The sequence below is a fragment of the Microtus oregoni genome, unplaced genomic scaffold (genome assembly GCF_018167655.1).
Source record: "Microtus oregoni isolate MIOR12 unplaced genomic scaffold, Mior012 000023F_ref0000262, whole genome shotgun sequence".
Classification (NCBI taxonomy): Eukaryota; Metazoa; Chordata; class Mammalia; order Rodentia; family Cricetidae; genus Microtus; species Microtus oregoni.
Genome location: NW_024543082.1, coordinates 31,578,506 through 31,601,122, shown reverse-complemented (window position 1 = coordinate 31,601,122; position 22,617 = coordinate 31,578,506). Strand labels below are relative to the sequence as shown.

Genomic DNA, 22,617 nt, shown 5'->3' with positions numbered 1-22,617 from the left:
GGGCCCCTCACTCGGCGGGCGCGACCCCGGCCGAGGGGCGGGCCGGAGCCGCCCGACCCCGCTAGGTAGTTTGTTTGAAGCCGACTGCAAAAGTGCGGTCTGCGCGCTGATTCGCGGGGGCGTGTCACGTGGCGCCGCGTCGCCTTCCCACAATGCCTCTGGCGGCTGGCGCTCCCCTGTCTGCTGGCCCGCCCGCTCGCCCAGCGAGGCTTTCCCGAACGCCCGCCCACGGGGTCTGCTCCACGGTGGCTGTGCCTGGGATTCGGCAATGCCTAGGCGAGGTTCGCCATGAAATGCCCGTGGACGTGCAGGCGCGGGCTGGGGCGGACAAGCAACCTGGCCGGTGGTGCAGACGCGCGCGCGGAGCGGGCAGGTCGCGCAGGCGCAGCTTCTTCCGCGTGCCTTCACCAGCCTTGTGTTGGTGGGATCGGTGTGTTTTTAATGCAGATTGGTGAGGTTTTAGCGCTTGCAGATGTCGGGATTTCGGGCTTGAGTTCCTGCACGCCGGCATCATCCCCGAGAAGTCACCCACTGCAAACTAATGTCCCCTCTCCCGTGCTTAAGTGTGTGCAGGAATCGCACCGCCCCTTCCTAACTTAGCGCTCCGCTCAGCCGCGGTGGGTTTACCTCTGAATTCCCGAAACCAGGAAGATTGTGCATAACTTCCTTTGTTTAAGGAAAGCAGTTAATGTTGAGGCCGACCTGCAGACATATGACTGCTGCTCTATTGTAACAAATATATGTCTTTACCTACTCTAAAGCTTGTTGATAGGAGAGGGAATTCGGATCTTTTATTTCTTGCCACTTGTAAGATTTTAATGCAGATATCTTAAGTCCCCTACCCAGTAAAACCTTGTTTTTTTCTGCTGCATTCTACCAATTAGAAGGCCTGAAGCAGTGACCCCCTGGGCCAAGTCTTTTCAGCCTAGCTAACTGAATTAACACTGTGAGGTCGGATCCCAGCCTTTGGGAAAAAGACACTGTCACCACCTGAGTTAGGATAAAAACCAAATGCATTTCCTGTCTCTGTTCTATCTTCTGATTGTACCCTCTTGATTTGGATCTCTTGAATTCGAGGCCAGCCTGGTTTACAGAACAAGTTCCAGGACAGACAAAGCTACAAAGAGGAACCCTGTCTCAAAAGACACCACCACCAAAAAAACCAAACCCATAAACTACCAGAGATGACCAAGCAGACACAGTTTATAGCCAACTCAAAGCCTTTATTACGACTACACTCCGGTCGGTATTCGGGACCCAAGTGTAGCCCAGATCATTTAGAACAAGGGCCTGCCTGCCTTCCCTCCCTCCCTCCCTTCCTCCCTCCCTCCCTTCCTTTTTTCTTCTTTTAGACAGGGTTTCTCTGTAGCTTTAGAGCCTGTCCTGGAGCTCACTTTGTAGACCAGGTTGGCCTCCAATTCACAGAGATCCACCTGTCTCTGCCTCCCAAGTACTGGGATTAAAGGCCTGTGCCACCACCACTCAGCGGCCTAGGGGTTTTTAACGACAAAAACCACATCCTGGTATCTCCCTCACTGTAGGGAGAGGTTTTCATACGCAGTTTAATGGAAACTGAGTTACCTGGGACATTTTGGCCTTCCTAGAGTAGTTTCCCACAGCATTTTCCATTAAGAAGATCAAATTCTAGTTCAATCCAAAATGATCTGAGCAAGAATACAAGATGGAGGAACCTCTGCACTGCCTTTTCCTGTCACATTTCCCACTGTGGGCATGAATCAAATCATTAGCTAGTCCTATTGTAAGGGGATACAGCTGGCTCTAAGGACTAAGCGCTTAGCTGAGTTTATTATTGTGGGAATTCATTCCGCCAAACCACAAATAAATAGTTGGCCATGCAGTTGAGTATACAAGGTCCCATCATTAGTCTGATCAGAATAAGAATCAATGGTTTAGCTAATGCTGACAGTCAGGTGGTCAGCCACGGGGGCCAGGCAAACAGAGACTCCTCCTTTCTTTGAGGTGTTCTCTGACCATGGCAAGGTTTTCACTAACTACCACTGATGGGTTAGCATGGAAACAAGTTCCCCTGAGGCTGTGCAAAGTCCTCCCTGTGTCATTAAAAGAGGGTTCAGCCTCCTTCAGTTTTGTAGGACTACCTTTGTGAGGGAGTCAAGTCAGCTGTCCAGCCTGGAAATAGAATTCTCCAAATGGCCTAAATCTACATCTATCTGGAAACTGAGCTCCTCAAAGTTTTGATTCCCAACAATCAAGGCTGAGGTGCCTACGACAGCTTTAGTGGCTTATTCCTGCCTCTACTAGAATCAGAACCAGAATTGGGGTTCATTTGACCTTCATTAACATTACCCATGGCTGATAAGAGCTCCTCCCTCTTCTCCATTATAGGCAGACAGCTGGAGGATAACAGACCAGTATACATAGAGTGGGGTGTGACTTTCCATTGAGTCGCAGGAGGCTCCTTTCCTCAGTCCATTGCTACAAACCAACCAGGTAACGACGACATGATGCAGGGACCTAGTCCTTGGTAGACCACACATAAAATAATTCCTGAAGGCCTTTTTCTTCTTTACAATTTGCAGGCTAGTCTTCTCCACAACCTCATTTTCTGACCTCCCCCCTCCCCGCGGTTTGTCTACACCAAGATTGTTCCATCTCTGGAAGGGACATAAGAGAGCAGAGATTGACTCAAAAGTTTCCCATCTGTGGTTTTTCTGAATCCCTGCATCCAGGGTCGGGGTGGATGGGGATTGTGTCCTCTGCCATAGTAAACTCTGGTCATTTTCACCTTTATCTTTAAGGGGCCTGAGTCCAGATCCATCTGTCCTCCTTAGCGGCCTTTCGTGCTCCCTTCCCCAGGGGATGACACCAGCATCCTTTCCAGACTCCAAAGAAGGATGAGTCTGCTGTCTGGCGGCATCTGTCATTCTTGCTATCCTGTTTGGCCAGTCCTTATTCCTCCAGTCAGTCTAGCCTAAGGGTGTATTACCTGCAGTCCAGTAAACTGGGTTACCAGGACTGGGAGAGGCCTCATATTAGACCTGAGGGGGCTAAAAAACATTTACATGACTGTCTGATTAAAGTGCACAAGGGACTGGCCAGATGACTGCCTTCCCCTAAGTCGGGGTTTCAGAGAGCAGCCCCTCACTGTCTTTTGAGGTCTCTTTTGTGGGGAAGGGTTAGGGTTGGTAGAAAACAGCTGTTGAGATGATTGTCTCTTAGCAACTGGATAGAGGCATGGGGGACTTGGCTCGAGGCTGCCTGTAGAAGAGAAAAATGCAAGAATATGTCATAGAAGGGGAGTCATCAAGATAACTGGGAAGACACATTCTCGGAAGGCAAAAGGGCAACCATGTATCACCGGTTCCGGAGTTTAGCAAAAGTGGATATGCATCAAATTCATCATAGGTTGAAGAACATAGTTTCTAGGACACTTTAGGCTTAGGAAACAGAAATTTATTCTTGTAAGGTATGGAGACAATAACCATAGATAGCAGTGTGGTACGGAGACAGTAACAATGTATAACAGTGTGGTACAGAGACAGTAACAATGGATAAGGATGTGGTACAGAGACAGTAACAATGTATAACAGTGTGGTAAGGAGACAGTAACAATGGATAAGGATGTGGTACAGAGACAGTAACAATGTATAACAGTGTGGTAAGGAGACAGTAACAATGGATAAGGATGTGGTACAGAGACAGTAACAATGTATCACAGAGACAGTAACAATGGATAAGGATTTGGTACCCAGACAGTAACAATGGATAACAATATGGCTCCTGTTTTGGTTTCACATTCACCTCCTCTACTGCCACCTCTGCAGCTCTATTGCCTCTGGCTTCTGTGGAATCCCCTTTTTGGTGGCTGTGGTTTTGGGATGGCTCACTCTCCCTTCCATTTAGATCTGTTTCTCCAAGCAACAGAGCTGATGGAAACATACTTCTTGTATAGGGAGGCACACAGTCATACAGAGACACATAATAAAGACAAATAGCTACCACACATTCAGACACCAGAGCAGACAAGGGGAATCAGAGGAGGTCTCATACATATCTATGGACAGGATCTATGGTCCTGTCTGACCTGCCTTCTTTTTTCCTAACCAGATATTATTGAAATATATTAAATAGCCAAACTGAATTCCAGAGGGAGCAGATCAGATGACTTTCAATGCCCCCCTCTTTTTTTCTCTTCTGGGTGGCAGCATCCATGTGCCTCCAGAGCAATTGGCAACAATCACTCACAGAGGATTTCCTTGGGGCCCAGGGACATCTCAGGGTGCACACTCCTTAAGAGTTCTTCCCAGCCTGTGTACTCTTCTCCTGAGTGTTGAGGTTCAGTCTCTGGGGATCTCACTGGGGCCTCCAAAATCTTATGGGGAGCCTTCCAGACACAGTTTATAGTCAATTAAAAGTCTTTATTTGCCTGGTGGTGGCAGCTCATGCCTTTAATCCCAGCACTTGGGAGGCACAGGCAGCCAGATCTCTGTGAGTTCGAGGACAGCCATGGCTGTTACAAAAAGAAAAGGCCTTTATTCCAGCAGGCTACTAGTACTCAGGTAGTCAGGCCCTAAGTGTAACCCTGAGCATTTAGACCGAGGGGCTTTTAAAGGCAGAAACCACATCCTGGTGTCTGCTCTGCTGCTGCAAGGGGACATTTTCTCAAACAAGCAGTTTAACAGGAACCAAGATAAGTTATCTGGGACATCTTGGCATCAGGTCTTAGGACAGAGTTGGATAATTTTCCACTGGATTCTCCATCAAGGAGATCAAATTCTAGTGAAACCTGAAGTTGCCTGAGCCTGAGTAAGACTTCAAGATGGAGGAGACTCTGCACGGCCTTGTCCTGTTACATGACTGTCTTGGAACTCTCTCTGTAGACCAGGCTGGCCTCTAACTCACAGAGATCTGCCTGCCTCTGCCTCCTGAGTGCTGGGATAAAGGCATGTGCTACCACCATCTGGCTTAGAAAAATGTTTTAATGGAATATGATCAGCTGGAATTGTAGGGGAGGAAAAGTCATAGAACCACTTGGAGTGGAATGTTGGAAGCAGGCCAACTAGACATTGTTTGGTAGCAGATGAGGCTAGATGCTTTGAAATTGAGCAACTGCATAAGAAAATCAATGACTGAATCTTTTAGAACCTCAAGTCAGACTGTGTGACTCCTGTTGAAACAAATCTTCTGTCTTCCACTTTCCAGAAACCTGGCCGTTATCATAAAGGTCTGACGTGTTGAGGATGTCTGTGCTCTTGTCCTCCTTGCCTCAATGGTGCCACCATTTTCTGCTCCCTTGACTTGTTCCTTTGGGCAGCCTTCACTTCGGGGCCATGTTAATTTCTGTCTTCTTTCTATCTGGTGAGACACACGACGTAATCTAAATCTTTGGGTAAAGCCGCCTGTAAGGCTTTCTTCACATTGCCTCACCTGTTCGTTGTCTTGTTTGTGCAACTGACAATTTAAATGGACCCCAGCAAGCCTGTGTGCGGCAGCGCAGCTCTGGCAGGTCTTCCCTTTCCCGGTCCCTCTGCCTAGCTAAAGGAGTCACCAAGATCTGTTCCTTCACTTGGCCACTTCCTGCCCCTGAGGCTGACCACCAGGGTCAAGATATTAATGTATTCAAGTCCAGCAATCAAAAGCCTCCTTTACGCTGCTCTAATCAACATACCCAATCAAAATCAAACACCTCATCGTAATGCGAAGTTTCCCCCTTTTCCTTTATAAACTGCCTTTCGCCTATGGGTCACTTCTGTCAGGCTCTTCTGTCTCTCACTAGCCAGAGGCAGTCTTTTGTCTCTCCAGGGCAAATACCATTCCCTCTCCGTGTTCTCTTCCCCTCCCTCCTCTTTGTCTCTTTTCCCTGTCTTTGTCCCTCTGGGACAGGTGGAGAACTTGGTCTTGGGGTGTCCTGTATGCCAGTCCTTTCAGTAGCTAGTGGTCACCTATGGGGAGAACAACTTGGCAGGACCAGAGTGAAACTCAGCTTTTCTCTTCTTTGGCAGCTTTTTAAAAAGTAACCCTTGCCTGATGGTGGTGGCCCACACCTTTAATCCCAGTACTCCAGGAAACAGAGGCAGGAACATTTCTGAGTTTGAGTCCAGTGTGATCTATAGAGTGAGTTCCAGGACAGCCAGGGCTACACAGAGAAACCCTGTCTTGAAAAACAAGCAAACAAACAACGAAAGAAAAAAAAAGAAAAGAAAAGAAAAAAATCTAATTCTATGGTGAACCTTTTATTCCAAACAGTCCATAGCATTTGTCATTTTAGAAGAATACTAAACCTTCCAGAGTTGGGTCAAATCATTTTGTCCTGCCTCCAGATATGAAAAGTAGGAAGGACTGCTTTCATTCCTTGTTTCTCCCCAATGTGGTTCAAAGGAGAATCACTCCCTCAAAGAAACAGCTGTTTAATACTCATGAAAAATGAAAAATACCCATGCTGATGTTAAGGGGACTTGTTGTACCTGCTTCCTGAGAACCTGTGCTGTGAACAAGTGTGGGTTTTGCTGGCTCCTGTTAACTATAAAGACAGAGGCAGTGGCAAGATGGTACGCTTACCTGATGGGCTTTGAGGGATGATGGTCCCGTCAGACCTAGAGCAGGGAGCTGCTTTATGTTGAATTAACCTGCAGCTGTGGTTTTCAATTTTGACCAGAATAACAATCAAAAAGTGAAATTTTGTTGTTGCTGTTTGGAGACATTGTCTAAAGCAGCCCATGATGTCCTCAAAGTCAGAATCTCCTGCCTTGGTCTCCCGGATGCTGGAATGCTAGGCATGCGCAACCATATGTCTGGCAGCAAAACGATTACCAATATTCTTGTCGGGGAGTGGTAACACATTACCTTTAATCCCAGCACTTGGGAGGCAGAAGCGGGCAGATCTTTGTGAATTTAAGGACATCCTGGTCTACAGAGCTAGTTCCAGGACAGCAAGGGCTACACAGAGTAACCCTGTCTCAAAACCACCCCCCACCAAAAAAAAAATACTCTCACCTTTATACATAACAAGGCAAAAATACTTCTGTGTCCTCTTTGGGAAGTGTACTTCATTTTGATATAACAAAGGACAAAACAAAGTGACATAAGCAACTCTTCTTTATAGTTATGTGACATAAAATGTGGTTTCTATTTGAATGTCTTTTCATCCCCCCCCCCTTTTAGAGAAACCAAAGCAGGGGCTAGAGAGACAGCTCAGCAGTTAAGAGCACTTGTTCTTGCAGATGACCGAGTTCATTTCCCAGCACCTATATCAGGTAGCTCACAACAAACAGATCCACAAACCTCTCTGGCGTCCGCGGGCACCTCCACCAATGTAGTTCACATACTGTTGAAGAGTATGACTTTTACTAGGTAAAGGCACCTTATGTATGCTGCATTTATTTAACTCTGTACAGATGTGTTGCATTTGTATCACCTTGCCTGCCTAAGGTACCTGATTGGTCTAATAAAAAGCTGAACAGCCAATAGCTAGGCAGGAGAAAGATAGACGGGGCTGCAAGGCAAGCAGGAAAGGAGGACATACCGAATGAAAGAAAAGTAAAAAGTCCCGAGGAAAAGCACAGATGAAGAGAAAGTTTAAATGAAGTCATAAGAGCTAGTGGGACAAGCATAAGATAAGGCTGAGCATTCATAACCAATAATCAGTCTCCATGTCATGATTTGAGGGCTGGCGGTCCGAGAAAGCCTGTTACACATTCAGACATGTTCGGCGTGGCAAGCAGAGCATGCAGCGTGACATTGCTGAAAGAGCTTTGGGGCTAGCAAATATGTCAACACAAGGAGCGGGAAGTTTCCCAACCGCGTAAGAAGGGCGGTGGTGGCGCAGGCCTTTAATCCCAGCACTTGGGAGGCAGAGGCAGGCAGATCTCTGTGAGTTCGAGACCAGCCTGGTCTACAAGAGCTAGTTCCAGGGCAGGCTCCAAAACCACAGAGAAACCCTGACTCCAAGTCACAAACTGAATGAAGTTACGCTTACATTTAATTAGGAAAAGCTATCTACATTTTTTAACAATTAAACTGTGATTTGATTTCTTAAATTTTTATTTTTTATTTTATGTGAATTGGTGTTTTGCCTGCATGTATGTCTGTGTGACTGTGTCAGGTCCCCTGGAACTGGAGTTACAGACAGTTCTGGACTGTGTTGAGGGTGCAGCAAATTGAACCTAGGTCCTCTGGAAAAGCAGCCAGGACTCTTAACCTCTGAGCCATCTCTCCAGCCCTCTTGATTTTTTGTATACTTTATTTTATTTGGAATTTTGGTGTTTAATTTCTTGAGTTCTTTACATATTTTGGAGATCAGTCCTCTGTCTGTTGTGGGGTTGGTGAAGATCTTTTCCCATTCAGTAGGCTGCCTTTTTTGTCTTATTGACTGAGTCCTTTGCTTTACAGAGGCTTATCAATTTCAGGAGGTCCATTTATTTATTGTTGCTCTCAGTGTCTGTGTTATATTTAGGAAGTGGTCTCCTGTGCCCATGCATTGAAGGCTGCTTTCCATTTTTTCTTTTATGAAGTTCAGCATGGTCAGATTTATATTGAGGTCTTTAATCCATTTGGACTTGAGTTTTGTGCATGGGGAAAAATATGGATCTATTTGAGTTTTTCTACATGTTGACATTCAGTTATACCAACACCATTGTTGAAGATGCTTTGCTGCAGGAGCTACTTTTGCTCCTTCAGCCAATAGCCTTTGAGATACCAGCCCACTGGGGTGTGGTATCTTTCGCTTTAAAAATAAGCGGGCAGCAGCCCTCTCGCTTACTTGCTTGTTTCGGATTCCGTTTCTGGCTATCAGACGCTTTTCCTGGTCGTGCAGGAGGCTGTTGTCTAGGAAGGTGATCTGTAAGTTTTTTCCCTTTAAATAAATAACCCTTTTATTAATCATAATTCCAAATTGATGTGGGATTGTTTTGTGACTTACTCCTTTAATGCTTTCTTTTTTCCATTGTGTAATTTTAGCTTCTTTGTCAAAAATCAAGTGTTCACAGTGTGTGGATTAATATCTGGGTCTTCAATTTGATTCCATAGGACAACCTCTCTGCTTTTATGCGAACACTAAGCTGTTTTCATTACTGTAGCTCTATAATAGAGCTTGATGTCAGGGATGGTGATGCCTCTAAGTTCCTTTATTGTACAGTAATGTTTTGACTATCCTGGTTTTTTTTTTTATTTTTCCATATGAAGTTGAGTATTGTTCTTTTAAGGTCTGTGAAGAATTGTGTTGGGATTTTGATGGGGATTGCATTGAATCAATGGAATGTTTCTGGTAGGATTGCCATTTTTACTATGTTGATCCTACCTATCCAAGATCCTTCCATTTTCTGGTATCTTCTTCTGTAACATGAGCGGGACTGGTTTGTTGTTTGGGTTTCTGTCCCGCCCGGTACCCCACAGCTGGCAAGCCCCTCCCCCCACAAATCACACATAGATCTCTATAAGTTATAAAGCTGATTGGCCCATTAGCTCTAGCCTCTCATTGGCTAACTCTCACATCTTGATTTGAAAGACCCTCCAAGAGTGTCTTTCCTCTGGGGAGACCCTTCCCAAGGAACAGCGAGACCACTTGTACGGATGCAAACAGCAAGAGGTTTATTCAGATACACAGGTACCTGGGGCGACAAAGTCTCTCAGAGGACTTGTGCCCCTCCAGGTCGGGGTAATGGGTTTATATATGTTTTGGGGAGCAAAAAGCGCGGTACAGAAGCGAGAAGCATAGTTACAGGGTTTTCATTGGTCAGTTTGAATGTGGCCGAGTTCAGGTCGGGACAAGGTCCCTAGTCCCCAAGAATTCAGATATGGGCTGCCTTGGCTCTTATCTAGGGCAGACAGAGTGTCTTCTCCCCGCCTGGGGCAGACGACACCCGGCCATATTCTCGGTATTCCTCGTTCCTCCCCCGGCCCAGCCACAGGTGTCTCTATCTCGTTTTGGCAGCTTCTAAACTGCCCTTTGTTCAAACCCTGAATATTCAGTACAAGCCTTGTAAAATGGCGTTACCTGTGCTAAGTTGTTTAACAAGCTGGGCGGGGGGGTCTTTCATTCCCCCATTTCTCTTATGACTTTGAATGGAATCTTCCATTCAATTGTTTTAAGTGGATTCGGGAATCTCTAGGTCCCAATCATTTGATCCTGCAGCTAACTGGTAAAAATCGGGTGTGAGAGTAGGCCACCAAGTGTTAAGTGCATGGTTGTCCTGAATTTCCCAAACAATCTCTCCACTTTGGGACAGGACTTGCCATTTTAAGGAGAATGTCTGGTGTGGGCTCCCCTCTAGGGTTGCCCCTACCAGTCTTAGCAGGGCCCAGAGAGTAATCAAGGGGCCCCACAGGTGAGTCTTAGTTTTAACGGGTTTTGGATGCGCTGGATTCTCCATGGTGGGGTCGCAGTTGGCTCCTTCTCCTCAGGGTGATGGGCTGCCTTGACGTGGGAGGCGTGGACCCAGGCGGCGATGCCGTCAACTTTCAGCGCCGTGGGGGTGGTCAGCAGTACGGTGTATGGTCCCTTTCAGCGGGGTTCTAGGTTTTTGGTCTGATGTCTGTGGACCCAGACAGTGTCTCCTATCTGGAAGGGATGTGGTACCACCAGTTTGTCCAGTTGTTCCCGATAGGCTGCAGCTAATGGCCTCCAGACCTCTCTTGACAATCTGCAGTGCCTGTAAATGAGCTTCCAGAGAAGGGCTGTTAGCAAAATCAGCAATATTAGAGTCAAAGAAATTAATGAATGGTGGAGGTGTCCCATATAGTATCTCAAATGGGGTGAGTCCATGAGGGCCCGGTGTGTTCCGGGCCCAGTAGAGGACTGGGGGAAGGAGGAGCACCCAGTCTCTAGAGCCAGTTGCAAGCGTTAATTTGGTCAAAGTCTCCTTGATGGTTCTATTTATCCGTTATACCTGCCCTGAACTTTGGGGTCGGTATGCACAATGTAATTTCCAATCAATCCCCAATAGCTTGGCCACCAACTGACTTACCTGGGAGATGAAAGCAGGTCCATTATCAGTGCCCAATACCTGGGGCATGCCATACCTGGGAAAGATTTCTTTCAAGAGCTTTTTAGTTACAACCTTAGCAGTCTCGTGTTTGGTGGGAAAGGCTTCCACCCATCCTGAAAAGGTGTCCATGAATACCAATAGGTATTTGTATCCATATTGTCCAGGTCTTAGTCTTACCTGCATTTACTTGAGCACAGGCTTTATTTTTATCAGTTACCTTTTGTAGTGCCCCATCTCTGTTTAGGAGGTTTGGGCCAGTTTCCTGTCGTTCCAGTAAGGTTTCTCATTGGCATAACAGTCTTTTCCTTGAAGACCCAATGTTACTCTTTGGGGTCATAGGTGGCCCCCATTTTCTTTAGGAGGTTGGTGTCCTCTTGACTTTAGGGCAGTGGACATCAGAACAGCCTTGTATTTTCTGAATCGGTCAGAGTGAAGGCTCAGGAGGTGCTGATTGTTTTTAGGGCAGCCTCTTTGGCGGCAGCATCCGCCAATCGATTTTCTTTTGCCTCTGGGCTGTGACCCTTTTGGTGGCCAGGACAGTCCATAATACTCAGTTTTTGGGGCAGAAATAGGGCTTTGAGTAGTGTCAAGATTTTAGTCTTATTTTTAATTTTTTTCTCTGAGGTCAGGAGCCCTCGCCTTCAGTAAATTTCCCCATGTATATGGGCAGTGGCAAAGGCGTATCGACTGTCCATATAGACATTAAGTTTCTTACCTTCTGCCATCTGGAGCATCTGGAGTGTCTGGGTCAATGTGATGAGTTCTGCTCTTTGGGATGAGGCACTTGCTGGTAGGGCCTCAGCCCAAATTACCTCAGTTTCCGTGGTTACTGTTGCCCCCGCTCTCTGTTCCCCGTTTTCCAGGAAGCTGCTACCATCGGTGTGCCAGGTGTAGTCAGCGTCCTGAAGAGGGTAATCCGTCAGGTCTGGTCTGGTCCCGTGCATTTCCGCAAGGATCTGGAGGCAATCATGCTGCTCTGCCTCCTCCAGCAAGGGGAGCAAGGTTGCAGGGTTGAGAGTGACCACAGGTCCAAATTGCACCCGGTCCGCATCCAGGAGCATGGCTTGGTAATGAGTCATGCGGGCATTGGAAAGCCAGCGGTCTGGAGGCTGTTTGACCAAGGCCTCCATTGCATGGGGTGCCAGGATGGTCAATGGCTGGCCTAGAGTCAATTTACCTGCGTCCTTGGTAAGGACTGCAATAGCTGCTACCATCCGTAGACAGGGTGGCCATCCAGAAGCTACTGGGTCGAGTTTCTTGGACAGATAGGCCACAGGACGCCTCCAGTGGCCCAGTCTCTGGGTCAGGACCCCCTTGGCATATCCCCGCTTTTCATCTATAAACAGTTCAAAGGACTTGGTAACGTCTAGAAGGCCCAATGTGGGTGAGGTTAGTAAAGCCTTTTTGATATTGTCCTCAAAAGCCTTTTGCTATTTCTTTTCCCATCTGAACATTGCCCCCTGCTTGGTTAGGGGGTACAGGGGTGTAGCTATCTCCGCAAACCCTGGGACCCAGAGGCAGCAGAACCCCGCTGTTCCCAGAAACTCCCGCAGCTGGCGGGGGTTCTGGGGGGCAGGGATGTTAGTGATAGTCTGTTTGCGCGCCTCGGTCAGCCATCTCTGTCCATCTCTCAATTGATAACCTAGGTAAATGACTTGTTTCTGACATATCTTAGACTTTTTGGCTGATGCCCGATATCCTAATTGTCCCAATGTCTGTAGGAGGGCTTTTGTGCCCTCCTGACATTCTTTTTCCGAGGCGGCCGCCAGAAGGAGGTCATCAATATATTGGAGCAATATCAGGGCGGGGTACTGAACCCGAAAGTCTGCCAAGTCCCAGTGTAAGGCCTCATCAAAGAGGGTCAGGCTATTCTTAAATCCCTGGGGGAGCCTGGTCCAGGTCAATTGACCCAAAAGTCCAAGATCTGGGTCCTTCCATTCAAAGGCAAAAAGGGACTGGCTCTCAGGATGTAACCGCAAGCAGAAGAAAGCATCCTTTAAATCCAATACAGTGTACCAAACGTGGGATGGTGGCAGAGTACTCAAATAGATTGTAAGGGTTGGGGACCGTGGGGTGTATATCCTCCACCCTTTTGTTAACCTCTCTCAGATCCTGCATTGGCCAATAGTCCCCAGTCCCCGGTTTTTTTTTTTTTTTTATTTGCAGGAGGGGGGTGTTCCATGGCAATCGGCAGGGAGTGAGAATGCCCTGATCCAGCAGCCTCGTTCCTTGCAGTAGGCACATTGGTCAATATCCATTTTGGCCCCCTTCCATTCTCCCAGCCTACCTCCCTGTTTATCTTGTCCTTGAACTACAGTGGCCAACAGCCTGCTTAATTCTTTATTCTTTTTATGTCTTTTTCCTCCTGATTTTTTTTTTTTATTTTCTGCCATAATCTCTCTTCCTTCAGTAAATCCTGTAAGGTATATCCCTGCAGACCCTCCAATCTCTGCAACTTGCTTTGGATATCTGGGCTGGACTGCCAAATGAAAGACATCGAAATGCTAGTGGCCTGTCCAGTCTCCTCAGGGTCATAAGGGGTATACATTCTATATGCTTCCTTAAGCCTTTTAAAAATGCTGAGGGTGTCTCCCCATTCCCTTGTATCACTTGCTTTACCTGAGCCAAATTAGTGGGGTGGTGTGCTGCCCCTTGGAGACCCGCTATGAGCAACTGGCGGTAAAGACATAGGTGTCCCCTACCTGCGTCCATGGTAAAGTCCCAATTAGGGCAGGTCAAGGGAAAAGCCGCATCAATCTCGTTCGGCAGCTGGGTCGGGCGTCCATTGTGGCCCAGGACATTCTTCCACGCCTCCAAAAAGACTCTTTGTTTTTCCTCCAAGGTCAAAAGAGCCTGCAAGAGCTGCTAGCAGTCATCCCAGGTGGGCTGGTGTGTAACTAGGATAGATTCTATCAAGTTAGTTGCTTCCAGTTGTAAAGATCAGAAGCTGAGAATGGCCAGTGCTGTTGCTGGTCATTCGGACCCTCTCGGAGGGGAAGGGGGTGGGAGGTGGAATCAGGCGATGGCCTGCGTCTGCCCCTCAGTCGATGGGCCATAGGCGAGGGGGCCGGGGATTCTATGTCGAACATCTGCTCCTTCACCTAGGAAATGATATCAAGGTTAAAAGTGCCGTCCCGCGGCTATGAATGTGGGCCATTCAGACGAACAGACAGTTACCCATTTTTTCTTTCGCACTTCGACCAATTGATTGTTTGCTCGGTCCCGGACATCAGGCCAGTGATCTAAAGTGAGACTTAAAGGTGTTGTTAACGATTGTCCCATGGTACCAGATTTAGACTCGAGTACAAACAGATATACCAAAAACAAAGGACATAAAAACAAAGAAACAAAACAACCAAAACCAAACTCAAAATCAGAAGCTGCGCAGCATTACGGATTCAGATGGAGGCCTCCTGGGAACTAGAGGAGTGACCTGGTCACTCTTAGCCCCTATGGATACTGGAGTGTCCTCCAGTTACGGATTGAGCCCCAAAGGCTCCAGACACCCTTAGAACGTCTTCTAGGGCTGCGGGGGGGGGGGGGGGGGGGGGAGTCTGAGCTCGTCAGCTCCTTCCCTGGCCCGCCAGATACTGATAGACCCTATCGAATCTTACTGAATGATAGAACGACAAAAGACTCAGACAGACATAGACACAGACACAGACAGGGCACTGGCCAGCTTACCTCCCAGGGTGGTGGGTTGGTGGTCCCTGGGTGGGGGTCTCCAAATCCGGGACGAGCCCCCAAATGAAAGACCCTCCAAGAGTGTCTTTCCTCTGGGGAGACCCTTCCCAAGGAACAGCGAGACCACTTGTACGGATGCAAACAGCAAGAGGTTTATTCAGATACACAGGTACCTGGGACGACAAAGTCTCTCAGAGGACTTGTGCCCCTCCAGGTCAGGGTAATGGGTTTATATATGTTTTGGGGAGCAAAAAGCGCGGTACAGAAGCGAGAAGCATAGTTACAGGGTTTTCATTGGTCAGTTTGAATGTGGCCGAGCTCAGGTCGGGACAAGGTCCCTAGTCCCCAAGAATTCAGATATGGGCTGCCTTGGCTCTTATCTAGGGCAGACAGAGTGTCTTCTCCCCGCCTGGGGCAGATGACACCCGGCCATATTCTCGGTATTCCTTGTTCCTCCCCCTGCCCAGCCACAGGTGTCTCTATCTCGTTTTGGCAGCTTCTAAACTGCCCTTTGTTCAAACCCTGAATATTCAGTACAAGCCTTGTAAAATGGCGTTACCAGTGCTAAGTTGTTTAACAAGCTGGGCGGGGGGGTCTTTCAGATTAACCCAATTTCTGATCTATGTTAGCCATGTGGCTCAGTACCTTTTTCCAGCGGGGCAGGTCACATCCTGCTGCTGAGGTGATCTGGGCAGGAGTGGGAGGAATCAACTTCCTTCTTCCCAGAATTCTCCTGTTCTCATTACATCATTTCTACTTCCTGTCTGGTTTTCCCACCTATATTTCCTGCCTGGCCAATCAGTGTTTATTTAAAACATTATTGACAGAATACAGACAATTCTTCCACACCATTCTTCAATTTTTTTTTTCTTCAAAGACTTAAAATTCTTGTTGAACGGGTCTTTCACTTCTTTGGTTAGTGTTGTCCCAAGATAGTTTATGTTATTTGTGGCTATTGTGAAGGGTGATTTTTCTCTGTTTCTTTCTCAGTTTCTTTATCTTTGTATATAAGAATGTCACTGATTGTGAGTTTGAGGCCAGACTGGTCCACAAGAGCTAGTTCCAGGACAGGAACCAAAAAGCTACGGAGAAACCCTGTCTCGAAAAATCAAAAAAAAAAAAAAAGAATGTTATTGATTTTTTAAAATATTTATTTATTTATTTATTATGTATACAGTATTCTGTCTGTGTGTATGTCTGCAGGCCAGAAGAGGGCACCAGACCCCATTACAGATGGTTGTGAGTCACCATGTGGTTGCCAGGAATTGAAGTGAGGACCTTTGGAAGATCAGGCAATGCTCTTAACCTCTGAGCCATCTCTCCAGCCCCCCTCTTTCTTTTCTTTTTTTTTTTTCAGTTACTGATTTTTTTGAGTTGATCTTGTATCCTTCAACATTACTGAAGATATTTATCAGTTCTAGGAGTTCCCTGGTAGAGTTTTTGGGGTCACTTATATATACTATCATATCACCTGTAAATAGTGAAAGTTTAACTTCTTCCTTTCCAATTTTAATCCCCTTGGTCTCCTTTTGTTGTCTTATTGCTCTAGCCAGAACTTCAAGACAATAGATATGGAGAGAGTGGACAGTCTTGTCTTGTCCCTGATTTTGGTGGAATTGCTTTGAGATTCTCTCCATTTAATTTGATTTTGTCTGTCAGTTTGCTGTGTACTACTTTTTATTATGTTTAGATATTTTCCTTCTATCCCTGATCTCTCCAAGACCTTTATCATGAAGGGGTGATCGATTTTGTCCAATGCTTTTTCAGCATCTAATGAGGTGATAATATGTTTTTTCTTTCAGTTTACTTATATGGTGGATTACATTGATAGATATTCGTATGATGAACCATCCCTGCAGCTCTGGGGTGAAGCTGACTTGATAATGATGGATGATTTTTTTGATGTGTTCTTGGATTCTACTTGATGTATTTTATTGAGTTTTTTTTTAATCTATGTTCATGAGTAAGATTAGTCTGTAATTCTCTTTCTTGGTTGAGTCTTTGTTAAGTTTGGTATCAGGTATCAGGTTTCTATCAGCCTCATAGAAAGAGTTTGGCAATGTTTCTTCTGTTTTATTTTGTGGAACACTTTGAGGTGTATAGGTATTAGCTCTTCTTGCAAGTTCTGGTAGAATTCTGCACTGAAACCATCCAGCCCTGGGCTTTTTTTGGTTGGGAGTTTTTGATGACTGCTTTTATTTTCTTACAGGTCATAGCTCTATTTAAATTGTTCACCTGGTCTTGATTTAATTTTGTTATGTGGTACCTGTCCAGAAAGTTGTCCATTTCTTTTACATTTTCTAATTTTGTGGAATAGATTTTTGTAGTAGGACCTAATGATTCTCTGAATTTCCTCAGTGTCTGCTGTTATTTCCCCCTTTTCATTTCTGATTTTGTTAATTTGGATGTTCTCACTCTGCCTTTTGATTAGTTTGGATAAGGGTTTGTCTGTCTTGTTGATTTTCTCAAAGGACGAGCTCTTTGTTTCATTGATTCTTTGCATTGTTTTCTTTGTTTCTATTTTACTGATTTCAGCCCCCAATTTGATTATTTTCTGTCATTTACTCTTCCCGGGTGAGTCTGCTTCTTTTTGTTCTAGAGTTTTCAGGTGTGCTGGTAAGTCACTAATGTGAGCTTTTTCCACTTTCTTTATGTAGGCACTTACTGCTATGAACTTTCCTCTTAGCACTGCTTTCATAGTGTCCCATAAATTTGGGTATGTTGTGCATTCATTTTCGTTGAATTCTAGGAAGTCTTTAATTTCTTTCTTTATTTCTTCCTTGACCCAGGCATGGTCAATTGAGCACTATTCAATTTCCATGAATTTGTAGGCTTTCTGCAATTAGTGTTGTTGTTAAATTCTAACTTTAAATGATGGTGATCCCATAAAATACAGGGGGTTATTCCAATTTTTTGTATCTGCTAAGGCTTACTTTCTTATCAAGTATGTGGTCAATTTTAGAGAAGGTTCCATGAGGTGCTGAGAAGAAGGTATATTCTTTAATGTTTGGGTGGAATGTTCTGTAGATGTCTGTTAAGTCCATTTGAATCATGACATCTGTTAGTTCTCTTATTTCTCTGTTAAGATTCTGTCTGGTTGACTTATCCATTGGGGAGAGTGGAGTGTTGAAGTCTCTTATTATTAAGTGTGTGGGGTTTGATGTGTGATTTAAGCTTTAGTAATGTTTCTTTTACATACGTGGGTGCTCTTATATTTGGGGCATGTATGCTCAGGATTGAGACTTCATTTTAATGGATTATTCTTGTGATGAATATGAAGTGTCCTTCTCCATTTCTTTCTTCTGATTAATTTTAGTTTGAAGTCTATTTTGTTAGATACTAGGATAGCTACACCCACTTGTTTCTTAGGTCTATGTGAATGGAAAATGTTTTCCCAACCCGTTACTCTGAGGTAATGTCTGTCTTTGAGGTTGAAGTATGGTTCTTGTATATGGCAGAAGGATGAATCCTGCTTTTGTATCCATTCTCATAGCCTGTATCATTTTATAGTTGAATTGAGTCCATTGACATTAAGAGATATTAAAGACCAGTGATTATTAATTCTTTTATTTTTTGGTGGTAGTGTTTGTGTGTTTCCCTTCTTTGGGGTCTGCTGGTGTGAGGTTATCCATTGCCTGTGTTTTTGTGGGTGCAGTTAGCTTCCTTGGGTATAGTTTTCTTTATAGTACTTTCTGTAGGGTTGGATTTGTGGATAGGTATTGTTTCAAGCTGGTTTTGTCATGAAATATCTTGTTTTCTCCATCGATGGCTATTGAAAGCTTTCCTGGGTATAGTAGTCTGGGCTTGTATCCGTGGTCTGTTAGTGTCTGCAGCACATCTGTCCAGGACCTTCTGGATTTCATGGTTTCCATTGAGAAGTCAGGTATAATTCTGATATGTCTATCTTTATATGTTACTTGATCTTTTTTCTTTATAACTCTTAATATTCTTTTTTTATTCTATATGTTTTGCATTTTGATTATTATATGATGAGGGAACTTGGTCTAGTATATTTGGTGTTCTGTAATTTTTTTGTATATTCATAGGGATATCCTTCTTTAGGTTGGGAAAGTTTTCTTTTATGATTTTGTTGAATATATTTTTTGTGCCTTTGAGTTGGAGTTCTTCTCCTTCTTCTATCCCTATTACTCTTAGGTTTGGTCTTTTTCATGGTGTCCCAGATTTTTTAGATATTTGGTGTTAAGAATTTGTTGGATTTTATGTTTTCTTTGACCAATGAATCTATTTTCCATAGTATTTTTAACACCTAAGATTCTTTCTTCTATCTCCTGTATTCTGTTGGTTATGCTTGTTTCTTTAGTTCCCATTCATTTTTTTAGATTTTCCTTAAACAGAATTCTCTCGGTTTGGGTTTTCTTTATTGCCTCTATTTCAGTCTTCAAGTCTTAAATTGTTTGCTTCACCTGTTTGATTGTTTTTTCTTGTTTTTTTTCTCAGGTTTCTTTGAGGAATTTATTGAGTTCTTCCAATTTTTTGTTTATCTCTCCATTTTTTTAAAAAAATATTTTTTTTATTAAGTATACAGTAGTCTGTCTGCCTGCATGCCTACATGCCAGAAGAGGGCACCATACCTCATTACAGATGGTTGTGAGCCACCATGCGGTTGCTGGGAATTGAACTCAGGACCTTTGGAAGAGCAGTCAGTGCTTTTAACCTCTGAGCCATTTCTCCAGCCCTCCATTTTCTTTTAAAAGGAATTTTTCATTTCTTCTTTAAAGATCTCCATAATCCTCATAAAATTATGTTTAAAACCGTTTTCTTAAGCTGGGCAATGGTGGTACACGCCTTTAATCCCAGCACTCAAGAGTCAAAGGTAGGTGGGTCTCTGTGAGTTCGAGACCAGCCTGGTCTACAAGAGCTAGTTCCAGGATAGGCTCCAAAGCTACAGAGAAATCCTGTCTCAAAAAAAATTGCTTTCTTCTTTTTCTGGGTTAGGATGATCAAGTCTTCCTGTTGTATGACCACTGGGTTCTGGTGTTCCCATGTTGGTTTTTAGATTGTTGAATGAATTCTTGTATTGGTGCCTACCCATCCCTTCCTCCAGTTGGTGCCAGCAGAGTTTTTGCCTCTTGGTCCAATCCTTGCAGTGGCTGTCTGTGTCCTTGGGAACTGTTCTTGGTCTGCTCTGTACTGTCGCTGTCTGTGTCTCAGGGAGCCACTGAGGTCTCTTGGTCCTCTCTCTCGGTCCTCTCTGTGTAGTTGCAGCTTGTGTTTCAGAGTTCCTCTGAGGTTGCAGGGGTGCGGGGTATATAGGAGGGTTTGGGGGTGAAGTGGGACTTGTAGCTTGCAGAGTCCAATAAATGGGCTGTGGGTGTTGGAGCAGCCTACCTGCAGGGAACTCACCCAAGTGGGTAGAGAAGCTGAGGCAGGTGGGGGAGGGGGTCCCAAGGTTTTGCCCTGTTATGGAGGGCCTAGAGAGTGGGGTGTCCTGCCGGGTTGGGTGGTCACTCACCTCTTGGTCCTCTCTGTGTAGTAGCAGGCTGTGTTTCTGGGTACAGAGCTTTTCAAACAGGTCTGAAGCTCAGTTGATTGACTGCTTGCCTGGTGTGCATGGAGTCCTGGGTTCGATCCTTTGCACCTTGGGGCTTTTTACCTTTCTTTCCTTCTGTATGCCCTACTTTTCCTGTTTCTTCTGTGTCTGCTGGCTGGTGAGGTTGGACTGCCTGGCCATAGGCATCTTCCTCTCCTCTCTCTATCTTTCCTTTTTTCTTCTCTGCAGCCTTGAATTTTTAATCTTCTTCCACATCTTCCTGCCTGATTTAAAGGTTCCTGGCCTGGAAGATTATCTTTGGATCCAGTGTATTCATAAGGCTTCCAACAGTGAAAGAGGAAATTGAGAGGTAGAAATGTTGGCAGATTGAGAGCCCAAACAGAGTGCTGGGGTAGCCAATTCTGAAGACGGAGGAGAGCCATGAGGCCAGAGTGCTGGCCTCAAATGCTGGAAAAGCTGGAGAATGGACTCCACCTTAGGAATTCCAGAGGAAGACTGTGTATTTTAGCCCAGTGAGCCCAACTTCTTGTTTCTAGACTCCAGGACTACAAGGTGACAGATTCATGCAGACTCAAGCCACTAAATGTGTGGCAATTTATTACAATGTTAAGGGGAGCCCACTAGAGATGACTGTTCAAACACAGTTTATAGTCAATTGAAAGTCTTTATTCCAGTCGGCTAAGACTACACTTAGTAGTCTGTAGCACTGAGTGTTCTAGAGCATGGGTTTTGAAAGGCAGAAATCATGTCCTAGCATCTCTGCTGGAAGGGAGATTTGCATAAGCAGGCAGTTTAAGAGAAGATCTGTTAGCTGGGGCATCTTGACCTTGGGTTCCCAGAAGGTCATTTTGGGTAATTTTCCATGGGATTCTCATCAAGGAGGTTAAATTTTATTTAAACTTGAGATGGCCTCAGCAAGAATACAAGATGGGGGAACTGTGATGCCCTGTCACCCTAGCAGAATTAATAAATAAGCAAGATCTCGTTAGGAGTTCTGCTTACCACAACCTGTACCGGATCTTGACCGATGCTTTCACACTTTCTTTATACAGATTAGAACTCCGTCTTCAACTGAGAATCCAGAGTGGAGCCCAGAACTAGGCTGAGCTGAATCGTTCAGACTGAGCTGCCCCCGAAAGCCAGAAGAGCTTGTCCACCTTGGCAGCATGTATCTGTTACAGGATACTCACCAGTAATTTTGTTAGCATCTTGCCTCGCCAGGGACAGAATGGCCCTCCTGGGGTGGTGTGACTGGTAGATGGGGTGGGGACTCCAGTATTGATACTTTTCTCTCTAAAAGGCAGAGACTTGGGGTTGAAGAGTAAGCAGACATGGGGGAGTGGGGGATGATTGTGGGGAGAGGGAGACATCATTTCTCATAAGGCGGTTACTCCTCAGTTTATCTAAAGCTCCAGTGTGTTGGATCTGGCAGCCTGTTGCAGCATTGGGTAGTCTAGCTGGAGAGGGAGCTTATGGAGAGGGAGTCTACCCGTCAGCATTCATCCCACCACTGCTGGTAGTGGGAAAGCCAAAGTTACATTTTAAATTTTAATTACTGTGCCTATCCATGGAACAAAAATGTCTCTGCTCTGCGAGACCCTTGCCCAAGGACAGAGAGTTCCTGAAATGTCCCAAGCTGTTGTTTATGGGAGATAACAAGATGCCTGCTTTCACTCTCCTTAACAAGTTTGTTTGAGCCAGCTCACTGGATATGCTGATCGCATGTGGGAGGGAGGTCCACAGGCAGGAAGTACGTCAGGATGTATGCTTGCCCCTGATTGGATATAGGCCGGAAGTAGATCAGGATGTATGCTTGCCCCTGATTGGATGTAGGCTGGAAGTAGATCAGGATGCATGCTTGCCCCTGATTGGATGTAGGCTGGAAGTAGATCAGGATGCATGCTTGCCCCTGGTTGGATGTAGGCTGGAAGTAGATCAGGATGCATGCTTGCCCCTGATTGGATGTAGGCTGGAAGTAGATCAGGATGTATGCTTGCCCCTGGTTGGATGTAGGCTGAAAGTAGATCAGAATGTATGCTTGCCCTTGGTTGGATGTAGGCTGGAAGTAGATCAGGATGTATGCTTGCCCCTGGTTGGACCTAGTAGGAAATACTTCAGCTGTTGCAAACCTTGATTCGGGGGCATCTTCTGGAAACCCAGAGATGAACCTGGCTAGAGCCCATCCACCTGGTCAGTATTTAATTAAAGCTTGCTTCAAATTTGGCTTTAGATTGTGGTAGTGGTCTTATTCTAGATGGCTTGATTAACAGCAGATAACCATCCATGTTTCCTTGCACCTAACGTGTAGAACTAGTCATCATTCCTATCAGTTCCTCATTCTCAAGACTCTAACATCCAGAAAACACAGCCCAGTATCTTTCATTTTATCACGTTATTCACCATATGTAAGTGAATCGGGTTCTTTTGTTATGAATATTCATTATTGTCTAATTTAGGTAA

The 22,617-nt window shown here is 45.3% G+C and overlaps 1 long non-coding RNA gene across 1 annotated transcript; it reads left to right on the top strand.

Annotated features, from left to right (window-relative positions):
* The first annotated feature begins 152 nt into the window (after nucleotides 1-152).
* On the top strand, nucleotides 153-22,088 carry LOC121461886. Its single transcript, XR_005976230.1, has 3 exons — nucleotides 153-451; nucleotides 2,365-2,469; nucleotides 21,210-22,088. It is a non-coding gene; the product is annotated as an uncharacterized LOC121461886 (long non-coding RNA).
* Nucleotides 22,089-22,617: the final 529 nt, after the last annotated feature.